Source organism: Lissotriton vulgaris, chromosome 1_1 (assembly GCF_964263255.1).
Source record: "Lissotriton vulgaris chromosome 1_1, aLisVul1.2, whole genome shotgun sequence".
Lineage (NCBI taxonomy): Eukaryota > Metazoa > Chordata > Amphibia > Caudata > Salamandridae > Lissotriton > Lissotriton vulgaris.
In genome coordinates, this window is record NC_141685.1 from 1,654,487,531 (window position 1) to 1,654,500,292 (window position 12,762).

Genomic DNA, 12,762 nt, shown 5'->3' on the forward strand with positions numbered 1-12,762 from the left:
GTGCAAGCATTCTCGGCACTTGTTGGTGATCCAAAGCGGTGCAGTGGTAACTTACGTTTAAAGAAGATAATCAATGGGGAATTCCAAACGTGTTCGCCCTGGGTCAAGGAACGCTCGGGAGTGGCATGTAAAGTTAATGCGGAAGTGTGAATCTAACCCGATGTGCCGGTCACGTGATCAGAAACACAGAGTTAAAAATAGGACTGTGTTCTGTGAGTAAAAACCAAGGGTGCTTACGAATATGTACAGAAATAAACGCACAAATAGTGAATGTTATATGTGATAAATGCAACTAAAGCAAAAGGTATAATGAGGTATGGGAAAAGTATAATAGGTTCGTTAATGCTACAAAAAGGAGACTGTCCAGAACTAATGTCCCAGTCCAGGAGGTTCATCAAAGGTGTTATAGGTAGCAGGAAAATTCGATCCGTTTATTTAACCCATGAGGTTTCATGGATTGAAGTTTATAGATCCAGTATTTCTCTCTTTGGAGTAAGTATTTGTTGTTGTCACGTCCCTCAACTTTATTGATAACTTCCAGAATCATGTATTTGAGTTGTGAGACAGAATGTTTCATTTCATTGAAATGGCTTGCTACCGTCGATTTTTGGTACGAATGTTGGATTTATGTTCATTGAGGCGTAGTTTGATTTTTCGCTCAGTTTTCCCAACATAAGTTTTTCCACACGGACATTTTAAAAGATAAACGTCCGTCCATCACCACCCCCTTTTGTACCGCTTTTGGCCGCCATAAGTGTGGCAGGGTATGCTCAGACGTGAGTCCCTTGCTCACTTTGCCACTGGATTCAAGCAAGCCGGGCTGAAGACGGCTGGAATGCCAGAAACCGGTCCTCGGAAGCTTGTTTCCGCTCCAGGGAAGAGATGGCGTGGCAGTTCGGGCTGGACTGTTCCCATGAGGCACAGGGTCAGACTGATTTGCATATAGCCATGTCTGAACTGGGGTGGCAGAGTGGGCTAAAGAACGGTGATGGATTAAACCCAGATCTTTTGACTGGGTGTGAGTGTTTGATTGGTTCAGATGCTCCGTCCATTACCACCCCCTTTTGTACCACTTTTGGCCGCCATAAGTGTGGCAGGGTATGCTCAGACGTGAGTCCCTTGCTCACTTTGCCACTGGATTCAAGCAAGCCGGGCTGAAGACGGCTGGAATGCCAGAAACCGGTCCTCGGAAGCTTGTTTCCGGTCCAGGGAAGAGATGGCTTGGCAGTTCGGGCTGGACTGTTCCCATGAGGCACAGGGTCAGACTGATTTGCATATAGCCATGTCTGAACTGGGGTGGCAGAGTGGGCTAAAGAACGGTGATGGATTAAACCCAGATCTTTTGACTGGGTGTGAGTGTTTGATTGGTTCAGATGCTCCGTCCATTACCACCCCCTTTTGTACCACTTCTGGCCGCCATAAGTGTGGCAGGGTATGCTCAGACGTGAGTCCCTTGCTCACTTTGCCACTGGATTCAAGCAAGCCGGGCTGAAGACGGCTGGAATGCCAGAAACCGGTCCTCGGAAGCTTGTTTCCGGTCCAGGGAAGACATGACTTGGCAGTTCGGGCTGGACTGTTCCCATGAGGCACAGGGTCAGACTGATTTGCATATAGCCATGTCTGAACTGGGGTGGCAGAGTGGGCTAAAGAACGGTGATGGATTAAACCCAGATCTTTTGACTGGGTGTGAGTGTTTGATTGATTCAGATGCTCCGTCCATCACCACCCCCTTTTGTACTGCTGTTCAATAAGGGCGGCTACATCCTCTAGTACTGGGATTACCTGAGTGTAGAGTTTAGCTAACCCTTTAGGGTTTTTTGCCAACTAATCCCATCTTACCCTGCGTCTATTACTTGACAGGGTAGACATATTAGGTATGGCAAGTTGCGATATTTCGGTGCCCTTGGCGGCACCCGGAATTTTAAAATCTAAGATTAACGGGTTATGATCACTCTCCCCCTGTATGTGACCCTAAAGTCTAGTATTCTATTCCAAGCCCTGCACTCCACAAAGATAGTCAAGGCGTGCCCTCCTCCCCGCCTGATTAAAGGCGTAGGCAGGTGGATTATCAGACTTTGTGCGCCCATTACATGCCCTAATCGAATGGGTCATTGTCAATGAGGTGATTTGTACAGCTAGAGGGGTCCATGCTCTTGCTAGAGGACCTGTCACTTCTGGAATTTTCCAAGCATCATCCTCCTCCTGATTTACACCATCTAGCAGCCCGTCCAGTGGTTCAAATTGGGAGTTGAAATCTCCTCCCACCACAAACGTGGCACCCTCTGGGATATTGGTTAAGAAAGAGGCTAGTTCTTCAATGGTTTCAGACACAGATGTGACGCTCACCGGCCTTGAGTAAATGTTAACCACTGCCAATCTGAAACCATTCGGCCACTCTAAAATGACACACTGGACATTGTCTGAGGCTGTATCAATAGTTTTGACATTGCATCCCAAGTGAGTTGCTACCCAAATCGTTAGACCCCCAGAAGGGCGACCTTTCCCCACCCATTTTGCAGCAATTGAAGCAATCACACATGTCTCCCACCAACGCGAAGCACCAGCGACGACGCTCCTCATTCAGACTATGAACTTCTTGCAGCACCAACCAACAAGAAGCTCCATCTGAGGCTCCTCGCGTGGACACGGACTCAAAGAAGGTAACCTGTTCACCGGGACAAACCTTGTTCCTGTATCTTATCAGTCTGTACTAGTGACTTTTGCCCCGTCAAGCATGACCAGATACCTTTTTTGGCACGGATTGGATTGTTGTCGTTTTGGTGTCATTATATTGATTACATTTTACTTTACTTTTCTAAATTGGGTTGGGAGGTGTGTTATCAATTTTTTACTGTTGGAGTGCTGCATAATACTTTCACATTGCTTTAAGTCAACTGCTGACTACTTTTGTACCAAGCTACCAGAGGATTAAGAACAGTTTTATTTAGTGATTTGTGGTTCCCCCTGTCAATTACGGTTTATTATTTGAGAGGGGCTTTTACCCCTTTTAACTAATAACGCAATTTCCTACAAGAAGATACAGGCACGCTGGTTCTTAAGGTTAGAATCTACTAAACTTTCAACACCACACCAAGCTTGTAGGACAGTGGAAGTATTGGCTCATTTGAACATGCATGCAGGTTCTCCGATACAGCCATAGTGCTCAGGTCTGCCAGTTATTAACCATGCAGTGGCCCACAAGAGTAGATTATTTGTGGCCCACAATAATTATTAATTAATAAGGCTACTAAGCCATTAGCATCAAGAGACTCTGTGTTTGATAACATCCCATGGTATTATTCTGTATTAACAAAAAATACAAACAATGGAGAACCAGCACATGCTTTAAAGGCTTTTGCGTTTACGTTCCCTCCGTTATAATTAATGTACAACAACGTCAATGCTATTTGCAGCATTCCTCACTTGTTCAAATGGACTATACAGCAAAAGAAAGCTTGATTAATCTTCGGATTGCCTCAGCCAATGTCACTGAAAAGCACAAAAGCAAAACATTGAGTGTGGCTATTAACCATGGGACATCCAAGTACAGAGCACACCTGCTCAAGACACTAACTACCCGGAGGCAACCAGAGAAAGGAACCAGAGGAAGTGATCATACACAAATGGGTAAACCCTTGTGCAGCACACATTTACTAAACATATGCTTACTTGCAGCACCAAGCACAGAACATAGCAACAAGTCTCAAAGTAGTCTTCCTCACCCATGACTGCTACAATTTCTCCAGGGAAGGTAGAGCCCGAACAGGCATATTGCAGTACTGGCATGACCAGTACAGGTATTCCACTCACTATACATGTCGAGCAGATATTTTAATGGCAGCACACGGTCCACAAGCACCAGGAACACTCAGCAGCTTTCCCAAAGACCACACTTTTCACAAGTTATCTTTCCAATTCACATTAGTCAAAACTATGGTATAAGTGATAGAGAATGTAAAACTGAAGCTCACGGAGGGCTTTTTTCAGGATATACCTCCAACTCTCAGAAATAAGCAACTTTGAGAACATGGCAGGCCATGAGGGGACACAATTTGAGGACCAACTTGCTCTTGTTTCCCATCTGTTGAAATTAGTGCATCAGGCTGCCATGAACATGAAAAAACTGACATTTTGACTTGATGTAAAGACGCTTATTTTTAGCCACGCAGTCTTGAAGGTGGTGTGCAGCATTTAAATGCAGGAACATTAACCAGCAAGGATTCTTAAGAGAACATTGTGACAGTCATTTCACACAGCAGACTTATCGAAAGTAAACATGTCTGAACTCTCCTCCGTGCTCAGCTCAATCATAGCTGATCCCCATTTTCAGTCCCATTTTTAACAGAGTTGAAGACTGCCACAACCAGGGGAGCAGGCTTGCGCAAAGGAAAAAGGACCCCCCTTCTTTAAAAGCATTATGCAACGCCCTCCAACACAAATGTATCCTTGTCCATAAAAGTCATAATAGCTCAGCAAACTTTGGTTATGCCAGAAAAGTCCTATCAGGCCTCCAATTGGGAGAGTTACAAAAAGGGACTTTGGGGCTTTCCCACTAAGTCGACAAGGCAGTCTGGTTTCAACCAGTTACCTGGTGTCCCAGAACCCTTTCTTCAAACTTGGTAGTAATTGAGCTACTTGGAAAAGTCGAATAGTCTTTATGAGAAAATGGCTGGTTCAACTGGACTTTCTGGACTGAAAGAATCTTCATAGTCTCACAGCATGACTCTGGTGAATCACATTATAAATATTCCCATAAAAAAGGTTATCATGCTAAACTGGCTTCCATACGAGGAAGGGATTCATTTGAAAATTGTTTGCCTGACCCATAACGCTCTACACTTCAACACTCCTGGATACCTTTCACTAAAACTGGAGCTATTGGGTGGCGTAGACAATCTAGAGGCCTACTGCTGAAACCACTGAAACTCTAAAAAAAGAAAACATTTCTCAGGTATTGCACCGAGAATCTGGGTCGCCCTACCCCCGGAAATCAGACTGATGCCCTCAAGTGCCTCATTCAAGAAAAAAGAACGCAATACTGATGAACACATTTCTGTGTTAGAACGTATGAACTATATGCTAGGACACGATTTGCCTCTTGGTCTGCATGCATGCTTATTTACTGCATGCTATTTTATTATTTCTGGGTTCTTGTCCATCTTGAACCCTGATATGTTCTCTTGGAGGGATTATCCCATACCATGTTCCCTCCTGATGAAGTTTGTCTACAGCTCGCCATGAACATTTTAAAACACTCAGATACCTGCATGGGTCATGTTTGCGCTATATAAAACTATTTAAATAAATAAAATAAGAAATTAAAGTGTCATTTTCTGAAACTCACCGGCTGGAGTCGAAAAATTATTTTTTAGTGGTTGCCCACAAGTGTTGTGGGCCATGCTCAAAAATAACAGCCGCGCAAGAGAGGTCACAGGGATTGAAAAATATCGAGTTTGAAAGAACTGTGTTCCCTTGGTACCCAGAACAATCTCACAGAAAACTGAGGAGAGTAGAAAACCAGGTTACTGTCCAGAAAGATCAGCAACAGATGAGGGGGGGTTGTTGCAGAGACTGGGGTTCCCCGGGGAGGTGGGCATACAAAATGTTCATTAACCGCATCGCTGCGGCGGCTTTTCCCGCTGTGCGCGGCAAATTCAAAATTACCGCGTTACGTGACGAGCTGGCCTTGTCATCCGCGCAGGACAGGTAAGCGCGATGACGAGCCCAGCTCGTCAATAGCCTCGAAGGGGTTAATAGTGGTACAGGGATCAATAAGCAAAATGACCACTTGGATGAGAGATCTTCCCAAGCCCTTCAATAAAAGCCCACACATCCGTAAACAAAGGGATTCCACGCGCCGATTTATTTCACACGAGACAGTTTACCAAATCCACTCAAACAGATTTTTATTTATTGAATGTATTAAGAGTCCATGCATGCGAACACCACAAGAGAAAGGAGGAATAAAACAAGCAGAGCCCCAACACCTATCGGAGTTGACACTCAAGTATACTTTTTGGAGGCAGCGCAGGAATAGGCAATAAAATTCATCCCGCTTCATGAACAGTGATGGCGATGCCCCCAGCTTGCACACAAAGGGCAGGCACAAGGACTGCTAGACAGGTATACAGGGAAAGCAGCCGCACAGCTAATAAAGCAGCCAAAACTGGAGGTAATTAATTTGAGGCACACACTGGAGCCCTTTTAAATCCGGTAGCCTCATTTCTTGTGTGTATGGATCAGCCATCCTCTGCTTCCACAGTCCACACTAAGCACGTTCCTTAGCACCGCTTTTAGCAGTTCATCACCATGCTCGGTATGAGCCCCGTCATGGAGACGCCACAAGCTCACTTCCTAGCAGCTGCACTGGTCAATCGACGCTGCCAGAAACAACACGAAGACTAATTGAATTTCAAACGATCCGAGTTACAGCCTTTTGTGATTCAGGTAAGAGTCACCTAAAAACATCAGCGCCTGAAGATTTATTAACGTTACTATGCAAGGCTGCAATACGGGCAGAGGCTGACTGCATGTCTTACCGCCATCCGCATGGGTAGCTGCAGCACAAATGGGTACATTGCACCTAGGGTTCGTACACTGCCACTTTAAGATCCAACACTGATACAAGCACCAGAAGTGCCCAAAAAACACAAAAGCAGAGACAGGCGTGTAGGAGAGTAGGATCAGCTTCTTATAGTTACCCCAACTTTTATCGCTGTTTTCGACTAAGACTGACTGGGATCCTGCTAGCCAGGACCCTGTCAAGCTGCGGTCTCCTCTAAATTGATTGCATATACTTTAGGTACACTCCAGATTGGATACTGGGGTACCCTTATCAGTCTCAAGTATATGGTGCACCATGTACCCAGGGCATAGGTGCCCCAGAGGCCTCCCAGGGGCTGCAGCATTTATTATGCCACCCCTGAGAGACCATTCAAACTGACACCACAGGTCTGCTACTGCAGCCTGTGTAAGGTGATGCATGCACCCCTTACTTAGATGTAGGCTCCCATAATCTATGCTAAATCACTGCACATATAAACCTATTAGTCACCCCTATGGCAGGCCTTATCAATCCTGAAGGCAGGGTGCTGGGTTTTATGTGAGAGGGTGCTCCTGCATGAGCAGAGCCCCTATGCAGCCTCCAGAACCTATTTTACAGGGTGGTTTGTGATGCAGCCAACCATATATATTCAAGTGCATTATAACCTCGCGGTAAATGCCAACTTTAAACGGCTCCTTAGAAACATGTTGTGTTTGGTGTCAAACACCTTGGAATCATACCTCCACACCAGTAACTGGTGTGGGAAGTATGATTCCTACATTGTGGATCCACTACTGTGGGTCACCGGGCTACCCGATACCAGCTTTTGGCGACCGGGGCATCATAAAATGAATGCTGCCAGACACGCGTCTGCCCTTCTGCTGCTGAGCTGAGCACGGGCAAGGGAAGGCTTGACAATAGGTTTCCTGTCACAGGGAGGCGTGATCACCTCCCAGACAGGAATTAGTTTATTGGGGCTGGGTGGGTGCACTCAGAGTGCCTGACAGTCTGCACTGGGGGCACACTTGGTGTCCCTGTGCGTAGTCCAATTCAAACCGGTTGCAGGAGCCATTTGCTCCTGCTCTGGCGCGAAACTGGCAAAGGACATGGGTGTAACCACCCCTCTGTCCTGACCCTCCCATAGGTGGGTCCCCAGACTTTGTCCAACCCCTTCCTTGGATATTAAGTAGGAACCCAGACTACTTGACTTTAGATTTTACCTGGACTAAACTCTGCAAGCAGAAACCAAGTACTTTGACGATCTACACTACATGATGACTGAAAAATCTCCCTTGGAATAAAGGAGTTACTCCCCTGCAAGGCACACCTTTAACGCATCTGACCGGTTGTCATCTACTGAGGACTCGGAAGATTTCTGCAACTTGGGAGGTGGGTTCCTGGGCGTCCCCGAGGTTGATCTGCCCTATCTGCAATTCGGAGACCAGTATCCCTCGTGGGGACCGTGCAACCCGAACCCCTGTTTACCGTGTAGTTTTGCAGCAGCATATGCTTTTTGGCGATCCTAGAGGCTGTGCTTTGGGCTGTGTGTAGTCCTGACCCAGATCAGTAATTGCACTGAAGATTTCTGGCCTACACTCCACGAGAGTTCCGTCGGCTGGTATTTCGTGATTCAGCTCGAGGTGCCTTCGTAATCCCTGGTCCGCTGGTCTGTGGGTCTCTGTGAAGGTAACTTTGACTTTCTGTGTGCTTTCCTAGTTGCTCCAGATGTGCCCTGACTCCCCATACCTTGGGAGTCTCCAGGACCTTGCTGGTTCTCACGGTGGCTGGTTTCCTCTGCCCGCGTGTTCAATTTGCCAAGGTGTGCTGGTGTTAAATCCGGACACTGACCCCTCATTACTCAACATTCTTTGTGGGACAGCTCACCTCCGGACTTTGGTCATCATTGACATCTCCGGGTCCCCGTGGCTGCAGAGTCAAGCATCCCGCCATCTCACCTGAAGCACCCGACATCGGTGGGCATTCATCTACCGAGCCCCTGGTCACCCTGAAGTGACCCAGACTCTGTCCTCTCTGCTTTCAGGTTCTTCTCACCTCGGATCCAGGCTTGGATTCCACCGGAAACCTTTCATCTTCCCGGCAGCAGCACTTCTTTGAGTCATGCCATTGAAAATGATGGTTTACGACACCACTTGACCCGGCTCCCCTGGGATAGGTAACACCGGTACTCACAAGGGTGCTGGCCATAGAACCTTCCATGTTCCAAAGGGTTTGCTTGAAATCCTCTCCGAAGTGTCCTTAAATTGTAATTTTCCAACCCCACATTTCCCATAGAGCTGTACGGAGCTCACATCTGTGTTCTCACACTGCACCCATCCTCCGTGGGTCCCCGGTGTCACTACTTTGGGCGGTTCCTTGGGGTCCCAGCGATTCTACGTGCTCTAGGCACTGTGTCTAGTCAAGTCGTTGTAGTTATACCACTCTTAGTATATGGTTCGATCTCCCCCTGAAGCCCGCTGTGTATTGTGCTATTTACTATAGTTCTATTGAATAATAATTCTGTGCCTTGTGCTCTAATCTCGTATAGAGGCTAGTAGAGAGTGTTTAGCAATAAATACATATATTTTATATATCTCTTGTGTGGTTCTTTCATTTGGTTATTCAGGAGACTTAGCCTGAAGGCTGCTCTCCACAGCTACCACTAGAATAGCTTTTTTTAAAAGTTGTCTTTGACCCAATCATCAATAAGGGTCATTTGGACTGATGCAAGGTGCCCACTTTAATTAGCGGACAGCATATACCAGGCCAACTTCTCACAAGGCGTAGAAAGCCCACCAACATTATCACTTGCTTCACAATAGCCATTTCTCAGCCACCTCTGCTTACAAAGTGTCTTAATATTTTTTCAATTTTAAATTAGATCTCGTTCATCTAATGCAGGCAAGTCCAACTTTGATCCAGGGGGGAATAATGACACACATTGGGTATCCTGAATATCTTCCTCCTCACCTTATCTAACAACCAACAAGGCCTAAAATAAATTCCAAAATCTGCACACCCACACACACACAAAAAAGAACTTATTAACAGCAACGAACACTATACAATACTTGAACATGAATTCAAATATCTTATTTAACCCGATTGACCGAAAACCAAAAGTTGCCTTTGGGGAAAAACTGAGTAAACCAAAACTAACAACCGGAGAAATACCTGTGGGCTGGACACAGGTTTGAAGTCCTGGTATCGTTCTACAAAAATCACTCTGTATGTGCTACCAAAGAACAAAATAATTACCTTTGGTAACATTATGTGGTGGATTCTCGTTCTAACCACAGATTGGAGCTGCACATAAGCGCAACTCCAGAGTGCTGAAATCAGTTTCTTATAGGACTCATTCCACTTCCTCAAACTTGCACCAAAAAAACAAATGTTGATACCCGTTTGCAGATTTCTAATTTGGAATATATTTTGAAATGGTAAAAAGAGACCATTCCAAAGTAACAAGAGGTGCAAGGGTAGTCAGGACTTTGCAGTTAGATAAAGTACCAACAAAAAGAGTGTTATAGAAACAAAGTAACTTGTTCTTCTGATTGATACTTCTAAAAGCAGCTTCCTCACCTTTAGAACAGGTTCCATAGAAGTACAACCTAAAGGAGGAGAGTCTGAAGTGGGCTCATACCAGAAAAACGTGCAGGACTGAAAGGGCCAAATAATCTTCCAGTCAGACCTGCTAATCAAGGCAGTAGGTGCACCCTTTACGGGTGCAGTGACACCCATGTTCTGGTCAGACATGTGTCGAGGACAGGCAATCCACATGTCAACGAAATGGTGGCAACCTTAGCCCTGGTGGAATGGGCACTCAGACTTTCGGGTTTTCTGCTTTTTGGCCAATGTGTGCCAGATTTATTGCAGAGGACTAGCCCCCTCAGCAAAGACATTTTCTGCACATTCATTCTTTTTTCCACACCAGAGAACCCCACAAAAAGTTGATCTTTACCAAATGGTCTTTAGTATGAATGATGCAGAAGCTTAAAGCTCTCTTGGGGTCCAACTGATGCCACCTCTTTTCAGGATTACAGCCAGAACAGCCTGGATTCATTGTCAATGAAGGGAGGGCATTTAATTGCACCGTGTTCAAGACAGATCCTATCAAAGAAGCTTCTGAGATGGAGTTTGGTGCAACGAGCGCATGAGGATTGTGAACTAAAACAATGTCAGGGGTGTGTGCTGTCATCAGGGGGTGACTTAAGATGGACTGTGGCAAAGGCGCCCTCAACAGCAAGTCAAATAAGGTAAAATGGTTATCCCTGACCTCCAAAGATGGGCAGCAACCACTATCAATTTTGTGAACACCTGAAGGGCATTGGTGAGACCAAAGGAGAAAATGCCAAACTGCAATCACTCAGTATACACTGAACCACAGGTATCTGTGGGACGGCAGTACAGGTATATGAAAATGCGTGTACTGTAGGTCCAAGCCCACCATTCAGAGGCCTGAATAGAAGACACACGTAACCTAGGCCAGTGGGAGCATTTTGAATTTGTGCTTTTGTAAAAAACATTTAGAGGGCGCAGTTCTAAGATGGGCCGAAGTTCTCCATCTTAGCACAAAGAAATAGCAAGAGTAACAACCCCTCCCTTTTCCACAGTCCAGAACCTGTCTGGTGGCTCCATTAGCAAGTAAAACGTGTACAAACTGCATTAGACTAGACAGATGCCCCCCAGAGCTGGTCTAGTGTGGGTGGGAGGTGTGGTGGGTACGGCTGGACTGGGAACCCAAAAACATTTTGTCAGGCCACCCCTTGCACGGTGCATAGAGATTGAGCCTGACTAATACAAGGAGTATTTGGGGGGTGTCTCACCCCCCCCCCCCCCCCACATCTCCACAGAAAATGTGGGAGCAAAAATGGAGCATTCTATAACACAATTTTCATTATATATTCAATTGTATTAACTTGTAAAGCCTAGAAAATGTTGACCTTAAAGTGCGCCAGCATACAACAATCTTTGTTCGGACCCTTGAATGATCCCCCTCACTTTCACCGTACAACAGAGCGTCATCTCTCTATAGCCCCTCTCTCAAATGCATTTATTTCATTTGTTTTATGGCGCCTCTCATACCATGTAGGGTGTTGGTGCACTTTTAACCACACACAAACAACGAATCCTGGGTCTGTAAATCAGAGCATAACATTTTTTATAGAGGACAAAGGGGACTACAAGAGGTAGTATCCACATGTTATCCACACTGATGGGCATTGTTAATAGTGCTTGGTCTGAAGAAGCGCAAATTCGAGATTCAGAATGCAACAGTGATTAGGGTTGGCTTTACCAATATTTATTTCTACCCCCCAAAAAACTTTTTAGCAACATCAGGATTACTAAAGACTAGGGAAAAACACACTTTTCCAACCTGTACCATGCAATTTGCATGCAGCTGTTTGAAGGCAGTTCATAGCTCACAGTGATGGATTACGATGATCGTAACTATTGAACTGCACAGTAACAAAGGAATCTTTGTGACAAAAGCAGTAACCCTCTGAGCTATGCACATAAAATATTGTTCTGAGATACACATGGTAAACATTCTTTGAAGAAGGCATGCGCTACCTTAGATGGGACGAAACTGTCACTAGACAAAACATTGATCTCGCTCCAGCAGGCACATAACTGTGGTGAGTAATGTTGACAAATATTGTTGCCTGACAACTGCGAGATACACAAAGAACTCTGCAGCGTATTTTTAAAACGGATACACTACTACAAAACTGCCTCCAAGTAACAAAACTGACACCCCACCCTTCCTGCCTCCTGGGGAAAAGCCAGATACCTGGTAAGGTCAGTCCAGCCTTGGTGGTGGGACAGAAAGAAACGGTAGAGCATAACCATGCTAGACGACCCGAAGGACTCATCTCTCGGATGTGATAGATAACCACCCTGGAAGAAAATACTAGATACTTCCTCCCAAAGAGTGGCCGTTCGCCAGTAGAGGCTAGCTAAAGGTGCCCAGAGGCTCTTGCTGCAGGTGATAGCGACTGGAGGACTGACGCCCTGGGTGACCAGAGTGATGTCTGTCAGAAGAACGTCCTCAGTCAGGAAAGGACTTTGGTGACTTCAGAGGGGACTGGAGAGACTGACACCTCCTGGTGTAGCCTCAGAATTTCCTGAACTGAACTAAGTCTCACTAAGGGCATTTGTCTTGACTTCAACCGAAGGCAGTCGTAGGTCGAGGACTTAAGGCACTCATCTAATTACCA

The 12,762-nt window shown here is 45.8% G+C and overlaps 1 protein-coding gene across 1 annotated transcript in view; it reads right to left on the reverse strand.

The window, feature by feature from the left end:
* SND1 (staphylococcal nuclease and tudor domain containing 1) overlaps positions 1 to 12,762 on the reverse strand; it is a 2,099,018-nt gene that overhangs the window by 1,500,379 nt on the left and 585,877 nt on the right. The gene's annotated exons all lie outside the window — the stretch shown is intronic.